The following is a 20,108-nucleotide window of genomic DNA, read 5'->3' as shown; positions in this document are numbered from 1 at the left end:
ACCAGGATAGAAATAGAGGATCGGGTGCCACGTTCCGGTACCAGGATAGAATGAGGATCGGAGTGTCACGTTCTGACACCAGGATAGAATATGGATCGGGTGCCACGTTCCGGTACCAGGATAATATATGAGGATCGGAGTGTCACGTTCCGACACCAGGATAGTATATGGATCGGGTGCCACGTTCCGGTACCAGGATAGAATATGGATTGAGTGTCACGTTCCGACACCAGGATAGAATGAGGATCGGAGTGTCACGTTCCGACACCAGGATAGTATATGTGGAGCGGAGTGTCACGTACCGACACGAGGGGAATAAAGATAATGAATCTTGAAAGATGATAATATATTGAATCTAATGAACATAATTCCCAAATGAGTATGGTATTGAGGCTTGAGTCCTCATGTGTGAACTTGACGGTAATTGTTAATGATATAGTACTTGCTGTTGCTACATGCTGAGTATCATAGTTGATTTTATGATATTACTTGATATATATTGATTTCTATTTTGAGTTGGCCGATGATATCTACTCAGTACCCATGTTTTGTACTGACCCCTACTTTTATGTTTTCTTCTTGTTATTTGTGGAGTGCAGCAAACGTGCCATCGTCTTCAACTCAACAATAATTCAAGCCAGTCTTACTACATCGGAAATTCAGGGTGAGCTAATGCTTCTAGCTTGGACTGGATCTTCTTCTTTAAGTCTTGATGCCTTGAACTTCCGGCATGGACTAGCTTCTTATGTACTTTTAGCTTCTTAGACATTTTTTAGTTAGTAAATTGATCATAGATGTTCTTGTGATGATGACTTCCAGATTTTGGGAATAATGATAATTTTTGAGTTATAGAAGTTGATTATTGATTTTACTTATGAGTTAAGTCTTCCGCATTATTTTCTGTTGATATATGTTGAAATGATAAGGGTTAGATTGGTTGGTTCACTCACATAGGTGGGTAAATGTGGGTGCCAGTCGCGGCTCCGATTTTGGGTCGTGACAATTTGTGATTTAAATGAAAGAAAGTAGTATATTTATAGTTTAAAGGGTTAGAGAGAGCTTGAGAATTTTTTGATCCGTTTTTGGCCCCAGCCCAACGGCTACAAGGGCCTAACGGTATAATCAAACAGTAACATTTAAAAAATTTAAAAAACCCGCTGAACCGATTTTTACCGAAGAGGACCGGACCGGACCGGAACCGGATCAACCGAATAAAAATTCGGGTTCCATTTTGGTACATGATCCGGTAACCTACAAGACCGGTTCCTTATCGGTTCAATCGGTACCGGATGAACCGATACGAAAAGCGAACCGAAGTCAGATTTCTACCATAAGTTTAAACTGAAAAACTTTTGGAAGGATAACGACCTTTTAAAATTGGAACTCGTTACTTCGTTTCGTCATTTCTGACTGCTTCAGAACTGTCAAAAACGACCATTCCCAAATTTTATTTTTATTTAGTTGAGTTTGACTAGTATACCAAATTTTCATGGGGGGTTGAGTGTTTTAAACTAACACTTAAAGCGTGCAGCCGTAAGTTTCAAAAAAAATCCTTCATCATTCAAGTTTAACCAGTTACATATAGCATTGCAAGTATGGTTTTATGAGTGTTGTCATCCATTTGACAACACAGTTGCTATCCATGCTTCAGATCGCACACCGCATATCGTGAATTGGAAGACAACAAATGATGTTATCTATTTTAATGATTTGAAGAAAATGATATTTAGAACACATGACGATTAGGTAATTTTTTAGTGAATGTTAGTAAAGTAATTATAAATTATTACACATTCTCATATTTTTCTTTTTGCAGAATAAATTCAAAAATATGGTTTTTACTAAAGAAGAGTTAAATGTCATGGATGGAACCATTTTTAATCAATCTCCAAGTCACCATGATTCTGAAGAGCAAGAAACCTCGAAAAAGCATCACGTTGATTTTGACAAAATTATGTAGAGTTGAATGCAGAAATTGCAAAAGTATAAATAAAAATTACAATTAAAATAGTTTTAAGATACTACGTTATACATATCAAACTTCTTACTGTTTAATGAACAGATTAAGGCGGAGTTGAAAGAGCTCAAAGTTAATATTAGTTTCAATCACATTTAAATTAACTAATATCATTACTGTATGTTTATTTTATTCTTCTAATATATATTTTTTCATATATTGATAAGGTTAACAAGCACATGAATGAAATAAAAACTTACGTCGATAACTCGACTGAGTTGACAGTTGAAGAAATTAGATTGTCAAGAGGTCAACCAACATCAAATGCACAACAACAGATATGGATTAATGTGTTTTCTGTGTATGAATGTTGTTGGATCATAGTATGTATTTGTATTTCTGTTATGTTTTATGATTCAGTATACGAATTTTATACGATTAATAGAAAAAAATTCATATATGTATTAATATTATAAAAATGTTGTATTAATTATGTATTGAACTGTGTTTTCATACATATATGAATAATGTATGAATATTGTATTAGAAATGTATGACACTTTGTTTTTCATATATGTATGAATAATGTAAAATGTTATAATAGAAATGTATGAAACTTTATTTTTATTATATGTATGAATATTGTATAAATGTTATATTAATTATCGTGAAACTGTATACTAATGAAAATGTTTTAATGTTTTGCGTTATTTTACATTTAGTTTAATTATTGTATAAATTAATGTGAAATTGTATACTAATGAAACTTTTATACTAATGTTAATTTAATTCATACAAAATATATTGACGTCGTCTGAAAATAAATATTAGGACGACATCACTCAAAAGGTTGCACAATATGATAAAACTCCATCGGATCAGCCTTCTGTTTCAATGAGTGAATACGTCCACATTTCAAACACCGATGGTATGATATAAACACTATTATGACATTTGTTTCCATTTACGAATTTGTTTTGACCTTACGATTTTTTTCTTATGTAGATAAAGCTCAAAAGTTAACTGGTGATTTTTTCAACGTTGACGTACCTAGATCATCAACTTCAAAACCACCAATTTTGGATGATTATTCTGATTTTACTATGACACAAGTCATTGTAATTGATCCAATTGTAAATGCTACCACAACTCCAGACGTGCAATCAAGATATAGGAATCCCATCAAATATGAATCTTCTCCTTATATTCAACTGTCGAAAGGCGAAATCAGTTCAAAGTGAGTTCTTATTTTCTTCCCACTCAAACATCCATTTGAAAGTCACAATGATTTTGAGGTTCTAGCTGATTTCATCGACGAGTTCAACCAATGGGTTATCAAAGAATTTTCAACAAGGCGTGGCAGGTATAAATGTCAATAAAGCAATTTAGTTTATTTGAATTTCAAAATATCAAATTTATACAATCTATTTTGCAATATTCACAGGAAAGCAACATATTAAAAGGTGAAAAATACCTTTCAACCTCAAATGGACTTTGGCGTAGTCAAAATCGCATAAATTTTTTTTTCATATACTGAGTTAACCAAGCCGACCTTGGGAGGATGGGGTAAGAAATACTTTAAATCAATATTGATTGATTTGTATATAACATACGAACAATTCTATATTGTAGGTTAGTATTTGTCTGAATTCTATGTTAATTGATGCATGCATTGTTGTATTTTAGTATTATATGATTAATGTATGCATTGATGTATATATTGAAGTATTAATAGACATAGTTTTCAGTAAAATGTTCTATGTATGTGAGTATGATTTCTTAGTTGTAAAGTCACAATGTATATTTTTTTATAACCATATTTTGTATTAGTATTTACTTGAATTTTATGTTATTTATGTATGAAATATTATTTTTGGTATTGTATGATTATGTATATTAATTGATATACAAATTAAAGTAGAGAAAAGACATAAAGTCATCACTGATGTTGTCTCGGATTTGTAAAAAAGACACCATAACTTTGCTACTGTCCTATTACCCCATTAAACAATTTTGAACATATATTATAATGTCATTTTTCGAGCAGCCCCAAGTTTTAAGAAGCAAGTGTGTTCACACACCAATTATTATATGACACAATTTAATTTAATTTAATTTAATTTTATCTTAAGTATCTTTTTTTTTAAACTTTATTTCTCTTTCTCTTAATTTTTGACTTTTACTTTAATTTATCTTAAATTTCACATCATCTCCCACCTCCCATTTTCAAGTGACTCATTCCTCCATTATATTTTTTTCTTCACCTCCTACACTCCATGTCAAATTGAGCCCTACTCCCATTTTTTTTATTTTCTTTTTCTTTTTCTTGTGGAATTCTTTATAAAATTTATATTATTTTTTTAGACTTTATTGAATTATTGATAGCAAATTTAATTATTTTTCTAAGAAAATTTAGAAGGTATCATAAACTACTCATTTTCATATAAATTCAAAATTAGAATGATAATTTTAAAAGAATCAATTAATTCTCAAAAATTGGAAGTACTTAATTGAAATCGGATAAAAAAAATCTATATGATACTTTCTATCATCTTGAAATCTAATGGTTTTATCAAATTGTTCGAAATTTAAGAAAATATTTAGATAAAATCTTAAAATTAAAGAGAGTAAAATTAATAGTAATAAAAAAGAAAGATGAAATTGTGATAAGTATGACAACATTGAAAATAAAAAACTTTAATGGATGGAGATGAGAATGGATTTTTGAAGAAGAAAGAAGAAAGAAGAAAGAACAAAGAACAAAGAACAAAGAGCAAGAAAAAATAAAAAGGAAAACAAGTTAAAATAACATGAAAAATAAGAAAATATATTTTACAATAAAATACTTCTAAAAAATAAAATTATATTATTTATTATAGGTTGCTCACTCTCTTTGAGAGAGTTCTGTAACGACCTGTTTAGTCGTTTTGAGCAGCAGATTTTATTCTGGAAAAACAGGCTGAGGCGACGGACCCAACGACGGACCGTCATGGGCACGACGGACCATCGCAGGGTCTCATTTCAAAACACTTAGAAAAACTGAAAATTGGGTACTGAAAATCGACTCTCTGAACTTCGTAACGAAATGGCAGGACGGACCGTCAAAGGTGTGACGGACCGTCACAAACCCTTGGTGGAAATTTGGGTCTCTGAACTTTGCGACGACCTGCAGGACGGACCGTCGCAGGCACGACGGCCCGTCACAGGTTGCGCAAATCCCAGTCTGGGTCGGATTTCTTCATACGTTTTAAGGGACGTTTTTGACTATTCTTGCCTTAATTATAAAGTTAGTGGGTTAATGTTAATAAGTCTAATTACTTGGGGGTTAAAAGAGGTAACCTTAAGTTAATTAGTGGGGCATTATTGCCATCTTTTATTCTTAATTATATGTTCATTAGGGTAAAAGAAAGAGGGTTTGAATAAGAAAAATAGAAAGAACAAGGAGAGACAGAAAAAGAAAGAGAACGAGTAGAGAGAGAGAGAAACGAAGAGGATAGCAAGGATTTTGAGAAGATAGCTTGCTGATCACTAGTCTTCGGTGGAGTTAGGTTATGGTTTTCATGCTTTCATAGTAAACTCTTAATAGAGAATGATATATATTGATAGTATTGTAAACCCTGCTATGTGCTTAATTGTATGCATGCATGAACGTGATTATATAATTGTGATTATATTAAGCATGATGAAGTTATTGAATCCCAAATCTTGATAAAAACCTAGTCTCTTTTTAATGATGATGCCTTGGTAAGGGAGAAGGCTTGATGAACCTTTTGATGAGATTGATGATGCCTTGGTAAGGGAGAAGGCTTGATGAGTTGATAGAATGAGATTAGGGGATCGGGTGTCACGAACCGACACGTAGAATTAGGGGATCGGGTGTCACGAACCGACACGTAGAATTAGGGGATCGGGTGTCACGAACCGACACGTAGAATTAGGGGATCGGGTGTCACGAACCGACACGTAGAATTAGGGGATCGTGTGTCACGAACCGACACGAAGATTTAGGGGATCGGGTGTCACGAACCGACGTGTAGATTTAGGGGATCGGGTGTCACGAACCGACACGTAGATTTAGAGGATCGGAGTGTCACGTACCGACACAAGAGTATTAATGAATATGAGGGAGCGGAGTGTCACGTGCCGACACAAGAGAAATAAAGATAATGAATCTTGAAAGATGTTAATATACTCAATCTAATGAACATGATTCCCAAATGTGTATGGTATTGAGGCTTGAGTCCTCATGTGTGAACTTTATGGTAATTGTTAATGATGTAGTGCTTGTTGTTGCTACATGTTGAGTATCATAGTTGATTTTATGATATTACTTGGTATATATTGTTTTCTATTTTGAGTTGGCCGATGATATCTACTCAGTACCCGTGTTTTGACCTGACCCCTACTTTTATGTTTTCTTCTTGTTTATTTGTGGAGTGCAGCAAACGTGCCATCGTCTTCAACTCAACAGTAATTCAAGCCAGTCTTACTACATCGAAAATTCAGGGTGAGCTAATGCTTCTAGCTTGGACTGGATCTTCTTCTTCAAGTCTTGATGCCTTGAACTTCCGGCATGGACTAGCTTCTTATGTTTTTTTTTTAGCTTTTAGAATAGTCTTAGTTTAGTCATTTGATCGTAGATGTTCTTGTGATGATGACTTTCATATTTTGGGGAATAATAGATGTTGAATTTAGAAGTTAATGAATTGGTCTTTATTTAATGAGTTTAAGTCTTCCGCATTTCTTTCTGTTGATATTATATTGAAATGTTAAGGTTTAGATTGATTGGTTCTCTCACATAGGAGGGTAAGTGTGGGTGCCAGTCGCGGCCCGGTTTGGGTCGTGACAAACTTGGTATTAGAGCATTAGGTTCGTTGGTCTCATCACACAAGAACAGGTCTAGTAGAGTCTTAAGGAACGGTAGGGGGACGCCTTTACTTTTCCTTTAGAGGCTATAAGACTTTAGGGAAATTTCACTCTTTCATTCTTTCTTTCGTGCTACTACTTGAGTCCAATTGGTATCTAGGCGATACGAATTGGTATCTGGCCATCTTCACTCTCTTTCGCAGATGGTTAGAACTAGAGCAACAACTACGCCAACACCAACACCGGCCAGACAAGAAACAACTGAGCCAGACACTGGGGCTGTGGCTCGAGAAAGAACAGCGGCAAGGGGCCGTGGTAGAGGTCGTGGGAGGACGTCCTCTAGGGGAAGAGGACGAGCACCTAGCCCATCTGATACTAGGGTAGTGACTCCTCCACCGACTGAGGAAGTAATAAGAGAAGGGGAGGATGGGGAAACTGAACAAGTGCAGAATGAGGGATTACCACCCCAACCTACCCCAGAGATGATCAATCAGGTTCTCGCCTATCTCAGTAGGTTGTCTGATCAAGGTCAGGCACCTCCAGTGTTTTCTACGCCAACACCTCCGGTTTCAGAAGTACAACATGCAGCCACTATGGCTCCTCGTATGGAGGCCTCATTGGACATAGGCACATTTCCACGTCTGACTACTGGGCCTATAATGACAAATGATCAGCATGAACTTTTCAGTAAGTTCTTGAAATTAAAACCTCCGATCTTCAAGGGTGCTGAATCGGAGGATGCTTATGATTTTCTGGTTGACTGTTTGTGACTTATCAGTTTCAAGGGAACGCCAAAATGTGGTGGCGGTCACATATTGAGTGTCAACAAACAGAGGCACCACCTATGACTTGGGCCTCATTCTCTAGCTTGTTTATGGAGAAGTATATCCCCCGAACTTTGAGGGATAGGAAAAGGGATGAGTTCTTGAGCCTAGAGCAAGGTAGGATGTCGGTCAATGCATATGAGGCTAAGTTTCGTGCATTATCCCGGTATGCCACCTAACTGTGTTTCAGTCCACAAGAGCGAATTCGCCGGTTTGTGAAGGGGTTGAGGTCAGAATTGCGGATTTCGGCCTTACAGATAGCGGCAACGGCAAAATCCTTCCAAGAGGTGGTCGACTTTGTGATAGAAGTGGAAGGAGTGAAGCCAGACGACTTCACTACGACATCGACATCAAAAAGGTTTCGAAAGGGAGGTGAGTTTAATGGTGCTTACACTAGAGGACAGGGTTCGGGAAGTTACTCAGTCCGACCAATTCAGTCTTCACTACAGACTGTAGTTGGGGGACCACCTCAGACCGGTCAACACTTCTCCGAGAGACCTATGCTTGACTCCAGAGAGTGTTACGGATGTGGGGAGACTGGACATATTAGGAGAAATTGTCCAAAACAGAGTTACAGACCCCCAATAGCTAGAGGTAGAGGTGGTCATGGTAGAGGCCGTTTTTCTGGAGGGCGTGGTGGTCGAGGAAATGGTGGTCACCAAAACGGACGAGGTGACGGGCATACTGGAGCCACTACATCACAACATGGTAGGGGCAACGGACAGACGAACGATAGGGCCCATTGTTACGCTTTCCCTGGGCGGTCTGAAGCGGAGGCATCTGATGTTGTCATCACAGGTAATCTTTTGGTTTGTGATTGCATGGCTTCTGTATTATTTGATCCCGGATCCACATTTTCTTATGTATCTTCCGCATTTGCTAATGGTCTTAACTTACATTGTGAATTGCTTGACATACCTATTCGTGTTTCTACTCCGGTGGGTGAGTCTGTGATAGTTAAAATGGTGTGTAGGTCTTGTCTTGTAACTTTTGTGGGGAGCAATACTTATGTAGACTTGGTTATCTTAGGAATTGTCGATTTTGATGTAATTCTGGGTATGACTTGGCTTTCTCCGCAATTTGCGATCTTGGATTGTAATGCTAAAACGGTGACGTTAGCCAAGCCTGGGACAGATCCGTTAGTGTGGGAGGGTGACTACACTTCCAATCCGGTGCGTATCATCTCCTTTCTTCGTGCTAAGAAAATGGTTAGTAAAGGGTGTTTAGCTTTCTTGGCACATCTCAAGGATAACACTACCCAAGTACCTTCGATTGAGTCGGTTTTGGTAGTCCGCGAGTTTTTGGATGTGTTCCCTGCAGATCTTCCTGGTATGCCACCAAATAGGGATATTGACTTCTGTATCGATCTTGAACCGGGTACTCGCCCCATTTCTATACCCCCTTATAGAATGGCTCCCGCGGAGTTAAGAGAGTTAAAAGCCCAACTTCAAGAGTTGTTAAACAAAGGCTTTATTAGACCAAGTGCATCTCCTTGGGGTGCTCCGGTTTTGTTTGTAAAGAAGAAGGATGGGAGTTTTCGAATGTGTATAGACTACAGACAACTAAACAAGGTAACCATAAAGAACAAGTATCCTCTTCCCCGCATTGATGATTTGTTCGATCAGTTACAAGGTGCTTGTGTCTTCTCTAAGATTGACTTGAGATCCGGTTATCATCAATTGAAAATACGGGCAACGGATGTGCCAAAGACTGCTTTTTGAACGAGGTATGGGCATTATGAATTTGTAGTGATGTCTTTTGGTCTTACGAATGCCCCTGCTGCGTTCATGAGCTTGATGAATGGTATTTTTAAGCCATATTTGGACCTCTTCGTGATCGTATTTATTGATGATATATTGGTATACTCAAAGAGAAGGAAGGAACATGAAGAGCATTTGAGAATGGTATTGGAAATGTTGAGGGAGAAAAATTTTTATGCCAAGTTCTCTAAGTGTGAGTTTTGGCTAGATGCAATGTCCTTCTTGGGACACGTGGTTTCTAAGGATGGAGTGATGGTGGATCCTTCTAAGATTGAGACAGTGAAGAATTGGGTAAGACCTACTAATGTATCAGAAATAAGGAGCTTTGTTGGGTTAGCTAGCTACTACCGCCGATTCGTCAAGGGATTCTTTTCTATTGCTTCCCAACTGACGAACTTGACTAAGCAAAATGTTCCATTTGTATGGTCAGATGAGTGTGAGGAAAGCTTTCAAAAGCTCAAGACTTTGTTGACTACCGCACCCATTCTCACCTTGCCAGTGGAAGGTAAGAATTTCATTGTCTATTGTGATGCATCTTATTCTGGTTTGGGTGCAGTGTTAATGCAAGAGAAGAATGTGATTGCTTATGCTTCGAGGCAATTAAAAGTGCATGAACGTAACTATCCAACTCATGATTTGGAATTGGCTGCGGTAGTGTTTGCATTAAAGCAATGGAGACACTATTTATATGGGGTTAAGTGTGAGGTCTACACGAATCATCGTAGTCTTCAGTATGTCTTTACTCAAAAAGATTTGAACTTAAGATAGAGGAGATGGATGGAGTTACTAAAGGACTACGTAATCACTTGTATCATCCGGGAAAAGCGAATGTTGTGGCAGATGCTTTAAGTAGAAAAGCGGGAAGCATGGGAAGTCTAGCTCACTTGCAAGTTTCTAGACGACCATTGGCTAGAGAGGTTCAGACTCTGGCTAACGACTTGATGAGGTTAGAAGTAAATGAGGAGGGAGGATTGTTGGCTAGTGTGGAGTCAAGATCTTCTTTTCTTGACAAAATTAAGGGAAAACAGTTTGATGATGAGAAACTAAGGCGAATCCAAGATAAAGTATTGCGAGGAGAGGCTAAGGAAGCACAAATCAATGAGGAAGGTGTTTTGAGAATCAATGGAAGGGTATGTGTACCCCGCGTCGATGATTTCATCAACACTATTCTGACAGAGGCTCATAGTTCAAGGTATTCTATACATCCGGGTGCAACCAAGATGTATCGTGACCTAAAGCAACACTTTTGGTGGAGTATAATGAAGCGTGATGTTGTTGACTTTATTGCCAAGTGTCCAAACTGTCAACAAGTAAAGTATGAACACCAAAGGCCTGGAGGAACACTTCAGAGAATGCCCATTCCTGAATGGAAGTGGGAGAGAATTGCAATGGACTTTGTGGTTGGTCTTCCCAAGACATTGGAAAAGTTTGATTCTATTTGGGTAATTGTTGATAGGTTAACTAAGTCTGCTCACTTCATTCCGGTCAAGGTGACTTACAATGCCTAGAAGTTAGCCAAACTTTACATCTCGGAAGTGGTGCGATTGCATGGGGTTCCACTATCCATCATATCAGATAAAGGTACGCAGTTTACTTCCAAGTTTTGGAAAACATTGCATGCGGATTTGGGTACTAGGTTGGACCTTAGTACTGCGTTCCATCCTCAGACCGATGGTCAGTCTGAGAGAACGATTCAAGTGTTGGAAGATATGCTTCGTGCATGTGTGATAGAGTTTGGTGGCCATTGGGATAGCTTCCTACCCTTAGCGGAGTTTTCATACAATAATAGCTATCACTCAAGCATTGATATGGCTCCATTTGAAGCATTGTATGGTAGGAGATGTAGGTCTCCCATTGGTTGGTTTGATGCATTTGAGGTTAGGCCTTGGGGTACCGAACTTTTGAGAAATTCGATAGAGAAAGTGAAGTCTATTCAAGAAAAGCTTCTAGCGGCGCAAAGTAGACAAAAAGAATATGCAGATCGAAAGGTTAGAGACTTAGAGTTCATGGAGGGTGAACAAGTCTTGTTGAAAGTTTCACCAATGAAAGGGGTGATGCGGTTTGGTAAAAGGGGTAAACTAAGTCCAAGGTACATTGGACCATTTGAAGTACTTAAGCGAGTAGGAGAGGTGGCTTATGAGTTAGCCTTGCCTCCAGGGCTGTCCGGAGTACATCCGGTATTCCATGTGTCGATGTTAAAAAGATACCATGGGGATGGAAACTACATTATCCGTTGGGATTCAGTTTTGCTTGATGAGAACTTGTCTTATGAGGAGGAGCCTGTTGCTATTTTAGATAGAGAAGTTCGCAAGTTGAGGTCAAGAGAGATTGCATCCATCAAGGTGCGATGGAAGAATCGACCCGTTTAAGAAGCCACTTGGGAGAAGGAGGCGGATATGCGAGAAAAATACCCACATCTGTTTACAGATTCAGGTACTCCTTTTTGCCCTTGTTTTCCTTCTTTTGATCGTTTGGGGACGAACGATGGGTAAATTGGTATCTATTGTAACGACCTGTTTAGTCGTTTTGAGCAGCAGATTTTATTCTGGAAAAATAGGCTGAGGCGATGGACCCAACGACGGACCGTCATGGGCACGACGGACCGTCGTAGGGTCTCGTTTCAAAACACTTAGAAAAACTGAAAATTGGGTACTGAAAATCGACTCTCTGAACTTCGTAAAGAAATGGCAGGATGGACCGTCACAGGTGTGACGGACCGTCACAGAACCTTGGTGGAAATTTGGGTCTCTGAACTTTGCGATGACCTGCAGGACGGACCGTCGCAGGCACGATGGCCCGTCACAGGTTGCGCAAATCCCAGTCTGGGTCGGATTTCTTCATACGTTTTAAGGGACGTTTTTGACTATTCTTGCCTTAATTATAAAGTTAGTGGGTTAATGTTAATAAGTCTAATTACTTGGGGGTTAAAAGAGGTAACCTTAAGATAATTAGTGGGGCATTATTGCCATATTTTATTCTTAATTATATGTTCATTAGGGTAAAAGAAAGAGGGTTTGAATAAGAAAAATAGAAAGAACAAGGAGAGACAGAAAAAGAAAGAGAACGAGTAGAGAGAGAGAGAAACGAAGAGGATAGCAAGGATTTTGAGAAGATAGCTTGTTGATCACTAGTCTTCGGTGGAGGTAGGTTATGATTTTCATGCTTTCATAGTAAACTCTTAATAGAGAATGATATATATTGATAGTATTGTAAACCCTGCTATGTTCTTAATTGTATGCATGCATGAACGTGATTATATAATTGTGATTATATTAAGCATGATGAAGTTATTGAATCACAAATCTTGATAAAAACCTAATCTCTTTTTAATGATGATGCCTTGGTAAGGGAGAAGGATTGATGAACCTTTTGATGAGATTGATGATGCCTTGGTAAGGGAGAAGGCTTGATGAGTTGATAGAATGAGATTAGGGGATCGGGTGTCACGAACCGACACGTAGAATTAGGGGATCGGGTGTTACGAACCGACACGTAGAATTACGGGATCGGGTGTCACGAACCGACACGTAGAATTAGGGGATCGGGTGTCACGAATCGACACGTAGAATTAGGGGATCGGGTGTCACGAACCGACACGTAGATTTAGGGGATCGGGTGTCACGAACCGACACGTAGATTTAGGGGATCGGGTGTCACGAACCGACACGTAGATTTAGGGGATCGGGTGTCACGAACCGACACGTAGATTTAGAGGATCGGAGTGTCACGTACCGACACAAGAGGATTAATGAATATGAGGGAGCGGAGTGTCACGTGCCGACACAAGAGAAATAAAGATAATGAATCTTGAAAGATGTTAATATACTCAATCTAATGAACATGATTCCCAAATGAGTATGGTATTGAGGCTTGAGTCCTCATGTGTGAACTTTATGGTAATTGTTAATGATGTAGTGCTTGTTGTTGCTACATGTTGAGTATCATAGTTGATTTTATGATATTACTTGGTATATATTGTTTTCTATTTTGAGTTGGCCGATGATATCTACTCAGTACCCGTGTTTTGTACTGACCCCTACTTTTATGTTTTCTTCTTGTTTATTTGTGGAGTGCAGCAAACATGACATCGTCTTCAACTCAACAGTAATTCAAGTCAGTCTTACTACATCAGAAATTCAGGGTGAGCTAATGCTTGTAGCTTGGACTGGATCTTCTTCTTCAAGTCTTGATGCCTTGAACTTCCGGCATGGACTAGCTTCTTATGTATTTTTTTTAGCTTTTAGAATAGTCTTAGTTTAGTCATTTGATCGTAGATGTTCTTGTGATGATGACTTTCAGATTTTGGGGAATAATAGATGTTGAATTTAGAAGTTAATGAATTTGTCTTTATTTAATGAGTTTAAGTCTTCCGCATTTCTTTCTGTTGATATTATATTGAAATGTTAAGGTTTAGATTGGTTGGTTCGCTTACATAGGAGGGTAAGTGTGGGTGCCAGTCGCGGCCCGGTTTGGGTCGTGACAAGTTCACACCACTCTCTATGTTAGGTGGGCGAAAAATGATATAATTATATCTATTTAAAATTGTTTAATGGGATAATAGGACGGTTGCAAAGTTAAGGTGTCTTTTTGAAAATTCGGGACAACTTCAGTGTTGACTTTACGTCTTTTTTCATCAAAGTAAGAATTAATGTATTAATATTATATGAATTATGTATGAAATAATTTATTATGTTTGTATGATTTGTGTATAAATTGGTCGTGAAACATCTTTATACATTTTTTATATAATTTGTCTATGAATTGTTGTAGTTGTTTCAATGTATGACACTGTATGAAGTATCAATTTTTTATTATTTATTCTTTTTTTTATAACAGCATATTAATACAATTGTGTATTATATGCGAAAAAAGGCAAAGTACTCCCAAACATCAATTTCATACAGCATGGTTGATTGTTGACTTTGAAGATTGATAACATTGAGAACAGTGGAGACAGTCAGATTGTGACGTGAGATCCATTGCCCCCGACCACGATGTTGGACAGTGCATTAGAGGATTTAATTGCTTGCTAACATTGATTGGGACAGAGTTGACGAAGTCATTATTCCTGTCAATATTAATGAGAAATTCCATTGGTTGCTTGTTTTATTCTAAATCAAGCTTAGATGTCTACATGTATACGATTTAATGAGGGGAGGAGCTGACCAAAACAAAAAAGTGAAAGAAGCTGTTGATAAACTTGCAACCATGACTCCATTATTTTTGGCAAGCACAGAGTTTTATGGCAAAATGCTTGATCTGTATCCCAACAATCTCCCTGAATATCAACACAAGTCTCAATCTAAACCTCTCGACATCAAGCATGTGACAGATGTTCCTCAACAAAAAGATAGTTTCAATTATTTATTTACTATACTCTAATTATTTCATCTAAAGTGACATCATTATTTAGTTATTATAAATTTTTTCTACTTTAAAATTGTTTACAGCGGTTCATACACATCTCTTTTTGCTGAATATATCAAAAATGGTATTTTTGATGTGTCTAATATTGATATCGATGCAACATATAATCGTCAGAGGTATGCCACATTACTTTGGCATTATGCAAAATCAAATAATGAAGAGGGCGCAATAAGTGATAGTGAAGTTATGGTACAGTTGCTAGCAAGTATGGTGGACCTCGCACGCCAAAAGAACAAGTTCTGGACATTACCAATTATCCTACTTCAAGACCACGAAAAAGAAATTAGAAAAAGTTCATTGCACCCTTTACCTTCTTTATGACTACATTTTTTTTAACTATTGAACGGTTTATGCTTTTTTCAATTTTTTCTTCTTAATATGAATTATAGATTGGTTTATATATTTTATCAATGTTAACCTTATTTTAAATGAACTATGTATTAACTCTGATTAATATGTTTATACACATGACATCACACGTTTGATTTCTTATCTTTCTAGTACGACAAATATCATACATTTTTTGATCCACGTATATTAAATTTTGTATAAACTATGTATGAACTATGTATTCATATTCTATGAAATATATTTTAACTTTATATGAACTAGTTTAACAATACATTCATGTACCAAAATATGTTAAAAATAATTTCTCCTTATGTATGAACCTTGTAAGAATCATGTATGCTATATGTACTTTTATATATATGGATGAGATGTGAATTGATATATGATTTATTGTATTTAGTACTTGTATGAGTTTTGTCTCAATGGGGATTCATTGTACCTTTAGATATGTTTAAAATAGTTGATCCATCTGGTATGGATTTTGTATGCAACTATGTACTATGTGTTGTTCAACTTGTATTTCAAACATATTTAGAACAAAACTTTGAACATCTTTGTAAGACAACAAAGTTTAAGAACATTTTAACAACTAGAAAAATAAAACTAGTAGCGAAACTAGAATCAGAAACAGATTTACAAAAAAATATATGAAATATTTTTCTTAAAGAAGAATTGTTGTTAATATGTGTCTAAAGAATCTTACTTATTCCAACAAACTTTGCAGAAACACGAAGTTACCAAGTTTATTGAACAAGTGAAGAACAAAAGAATAGAAGAACTGAAATTAATTCACAAATCTAAAATTTATAAAACACGTACCAGAATCTGCAAAATTTTTAATAGGAAAAAGATCAAGTCCACTGACCTCACAGTGTCCCCTTAAGGACTTTATTCCCCTCTAGTATCCGACGTTTGATTTGGAATATGACCTCCCAGGGTAAAATGATCTCAATCACCAGAGTATAGATACCAAAAACTTCGGTGTCAATGAACCACTCAATGGTAGTAAAGTACACTAAGAATACTAGATTTAGTAGTTGAAGAAGAAGTCCATGAATTATATATTAAAATAAGAGGAAATTCCTCAATTCATAAAAAACAAATGGTAGTGCAAAAAGGTTCTTATTGTGCCTTACCGAAAAGGTCACAAACCTTTAAAAAGTCATAATCTTTCAGAAAGGTCGTCATCTTTCATTAAAGTCACAAATTTCCCTAAAAGTCATAATTTTTCATAAAAGTCGTAACTTTTCATAAAAGTCGCAACATGTCATAAAAGTTACAACTCTTCATAAAAGTCGCAACTCTTCATTTTCCATTCACACCTTTTTAAAATCCAACAATCCCCCGTATGAATGGGAAATGACTCGAAAACAGAGAAACGGACAAGTATGTGTACTTTACAAGCAAGAATTAATTGTATCTGGATAAGTAGGTTTCTCCTTGTACTTTCCGTAGTGAACATATGTCGAATATATTCGGTCAATCGGTAGATGCGATATCTTTGAATCGTCAAACTTTGGTGTATACCTAGACAACCATATGTCACACAATTAACCCTTTACCATTTATGGTTCTTACGATTGTCTTCGTTTTATCCATGAGCACCCCCTGATTTCACGAGTGTATAGAGAGATGGGCTTTTGACAATCATCTTCTGTAAAGAGGCTTACACTTCACACTCACATAGATGATTCCTAACCGTGTTATCGCGTAGATACACTATTTGGTTAACTTTAGCAAACTTAGCAAATCATTAAAACCATTAAGCTTTATTAACTCATTAACAAGCCTTAATGTTGTATCCTTGTCCCTGAGCATTGTCTTAATCATGAGAATGGATTGAGTTTGTTAACAATGCTGAACCGTCATTCACAACTTTGTTTTTCACCTTGAATCTAGATCTTGGGGATCTGCAGTCTGCTAGATAGAGTTACCGCCATGATGACTTGTCCGAAGCCATAAATTCATTCCATTAGATGATCTTTTAACTTCCTTTCTAGTTAGGCCTTTTTGTAAGTGGATTCGACACATTATCCTTTGACTTTACATAGTCAATTCTGATAATTCTACTAGAGAGTAGTTTGTTAACAATATCATGTCTATGTCGTATATGAAGAGACTTTTTGTTTTGTCATGCTCCATGCCCTACCTATTGCATCTTGATTGTGAAAGTGTATGCATACTAATGCCAATGGTTTGGGTCAAAATATAATATATATAAAGAAATTTTGGAGTCTTTCAACTTATTCACCGACCTTATCTAGAGCACCTAGCTCAAAGATCATTATAGAGCTAGCGATATATGTCTCTTTTGAAATATTTCTAAGAGACTGCTCCTCTACCAATAGTAAATACATATCCACTCGTGAATTTTACTTCATTCGTCCAATGATTCAATTTGCATCACTATATTTTTTAATATTATTGTATATTGTTATAATGCAAGACATAGTTTTAAGTATTAATTTAAATACTCCAAAACTCTATTTATTGTCATCTAATAAATTTATTTGGGATCACTTGTGAACCGACTCAGCTTAAAATAGCAAATGCTATATCTGACTGCACACACTATATGACATACCTCATGCTTCCAAAAACTCTAGTACAATTCAATTGTGAGTCACTTTTATTTTCACTCTTTCGAAATGCATAGCTCACATTTATTGGAGAGTTGACAATTTTGACACCCAAATATTTTAACTAGTTAAGTACCTTTTCAATGCAATGAGACCTTGAAAATGATAAACATTATGGAGTTCTACGAATTCTTATATCTAAGATCGCATTAGCATACATTTAATAGCATTTATGTCATCAGTGTCTCTATTGATAATCAACATATCACCAATATACAAACAAACAATGACCTTATGATTTTAATGTGAACACATTTATCACTTCCATCATTCTTCAATTCATTTGTCGACATGGTTTGATCAAATTATGTCATTGTTTTGGTGCTTGCATAATGTGACTTAACAAGTTCACACACTTTTTTTTATTTATCAGGAACCACAAAACCCTTGGGTTATTCCATGTAAATTTCTTCCTCCAATTCTAAATTTAAGAAAGTTCTTTTCACATTCATTTGATGAATTTGGAGGTCGTATACCACACTAATAATTTTTGCATCCGAATGGATGTAATTCTAATTACTAACGAGTATATATATATTGACAAGATCAAAACCTTATTTTTTTGTCTAAAGCCTTTGACAAAAAGTCGTGCTTTATATTTTTCAACAGTTCCATTAACTGTTAGTTTCCTTCTAAAGATTCACTTTGAACCTAAAGGTTTATTTTCTTGAAAATGATCAATTAACCTTCCAATATTGTTTATTGACACCATCTTTCCAAAGAATGAGTCTACAGAAGACACATGAAATGTTACAAGATCATATTCAAAGGAAGTAAATGTCCTTTAACATTTACTAAGCCTCTGAATCTCTTTATTAAGTACATTATCCTTTTCGTTTCCTAGGCCTTTTAGAGCCTTTTCTAGACTAGTCAACTCTAATTTTATAGTCCACAGTCGTAGGTCCTATTTTAATTCTTTCAGGAATAGGAACTTGGACTTTGACTAGATACTCCCACACTTTGAAATATTTCAAGTTGGATTTTCTTTCTTTTCATTTCTCATATGGAAAAGATTGTATTCTGATCAAACAAAATCACTTTCTTTCTAAAAAGACAAAACTTTTTGTTGTTCCCTTTTACAGTTAGGATAGTTCCTCCATACGAGTTTTGTATAAACCCGAACTTATAAATAATGCATCCATCATTTCTTTCAATGTTCGGTTTTTCATTAGATTGAGGTGAATATAGCAGTAGTTTGATGGATATTCCACTTTCCAAACATATTTCTGCACAATGAGATATATACTCTCCATTCTTATCACTTCTTATATTTTTTAACACCGATTTTCAACTTCGATAGCACATTGTCTAGACATTTCTATTGCTTCATCCTTATCATTCCGCAAATAGACATAGTCATTTCTAATGGAATTCTCAATAAAAGTAACAAATACTTTTTTCCACCATGAGATGATGTTAACTTCATATCACAAATGTCAGTGTAAATTATTATTAAGGGATTAAAATTCCTTTCAACAGATTTATAAGAATGCTCAACATACTTAGATTCCACAAAAACTTGACATTTTTATTTATTGCACTCAAAGTTAGGCAAAACTTCTAAGTTAATCAGTTTTCCTTACAAGGTTTTGTAATTGAATGCCCCAAGTGCTTATGTCACAAACATTGACTCAAGCAAGTAAGAACAAATAAAACATTGAATTTGAAAAGCTCTTCCGAGGTAGCTTTTTCCTCACTAATATTTTGTTCCTATTTCTTATAATTTTGTTTGGTACAAACATTGTTTATATTGTCAAATGGCCTTTTCAGAAGGACATTTCCAAAACTTTCAATATGATTGTTATAGAACTACCCATGAACAAAGTTTCATCGGGTTCAATAAATACAATATAGTCCAAATGTTATTTTTACAAAAGCATAACAAATGACTATTGATATGCTCAAATTTACTTCTCAAATAAGAAGTAAAGCGGTCGTATAGAGTAAAGAACCTAACTAATGAGGTTGGGATCGTTCCCACGAGGAAAATAGTTCAGACTTAACTTCAATCTATTATTACTATTATTTAGTCAATTATTTCCTTGGAAAGCAAAGACAATAAAAGGGAGATTTTTATTTCTAAATGAATGAAAATAATTAGCTAAATCAAAGTAGACCACTAACCGATTCAAATGTTGGATTTTAATAAGTTAATAAAAGTAACTAGGGTTTACGTGTTCCCCACAGGTTCCTAACTTGATAATTCTAACTATAACAATTCTTTCCTAGTATCTTGCATTTAAGTGATAAGTTATGTATTTCTAAATCCTTGGTCCGGCATCTA

Source organism: Solanum lycopersicum, chromosome 7 (assembly GCF_036512215.1).
Source record: "Solanum lycopersicum chromosome 7, SLM_r2.1".
Lineage (NCBI taxonomy): Eukaryota > Viridiplantae > Streptophyta > Magnoliopsida > Solanales > Solanaceae > Solanum > Solanum lycopersicum.
The sequence above is the reverse complement of the archived record's forward strand: the minus strand, read 5'-3'. Positions refer to the sequence as shown.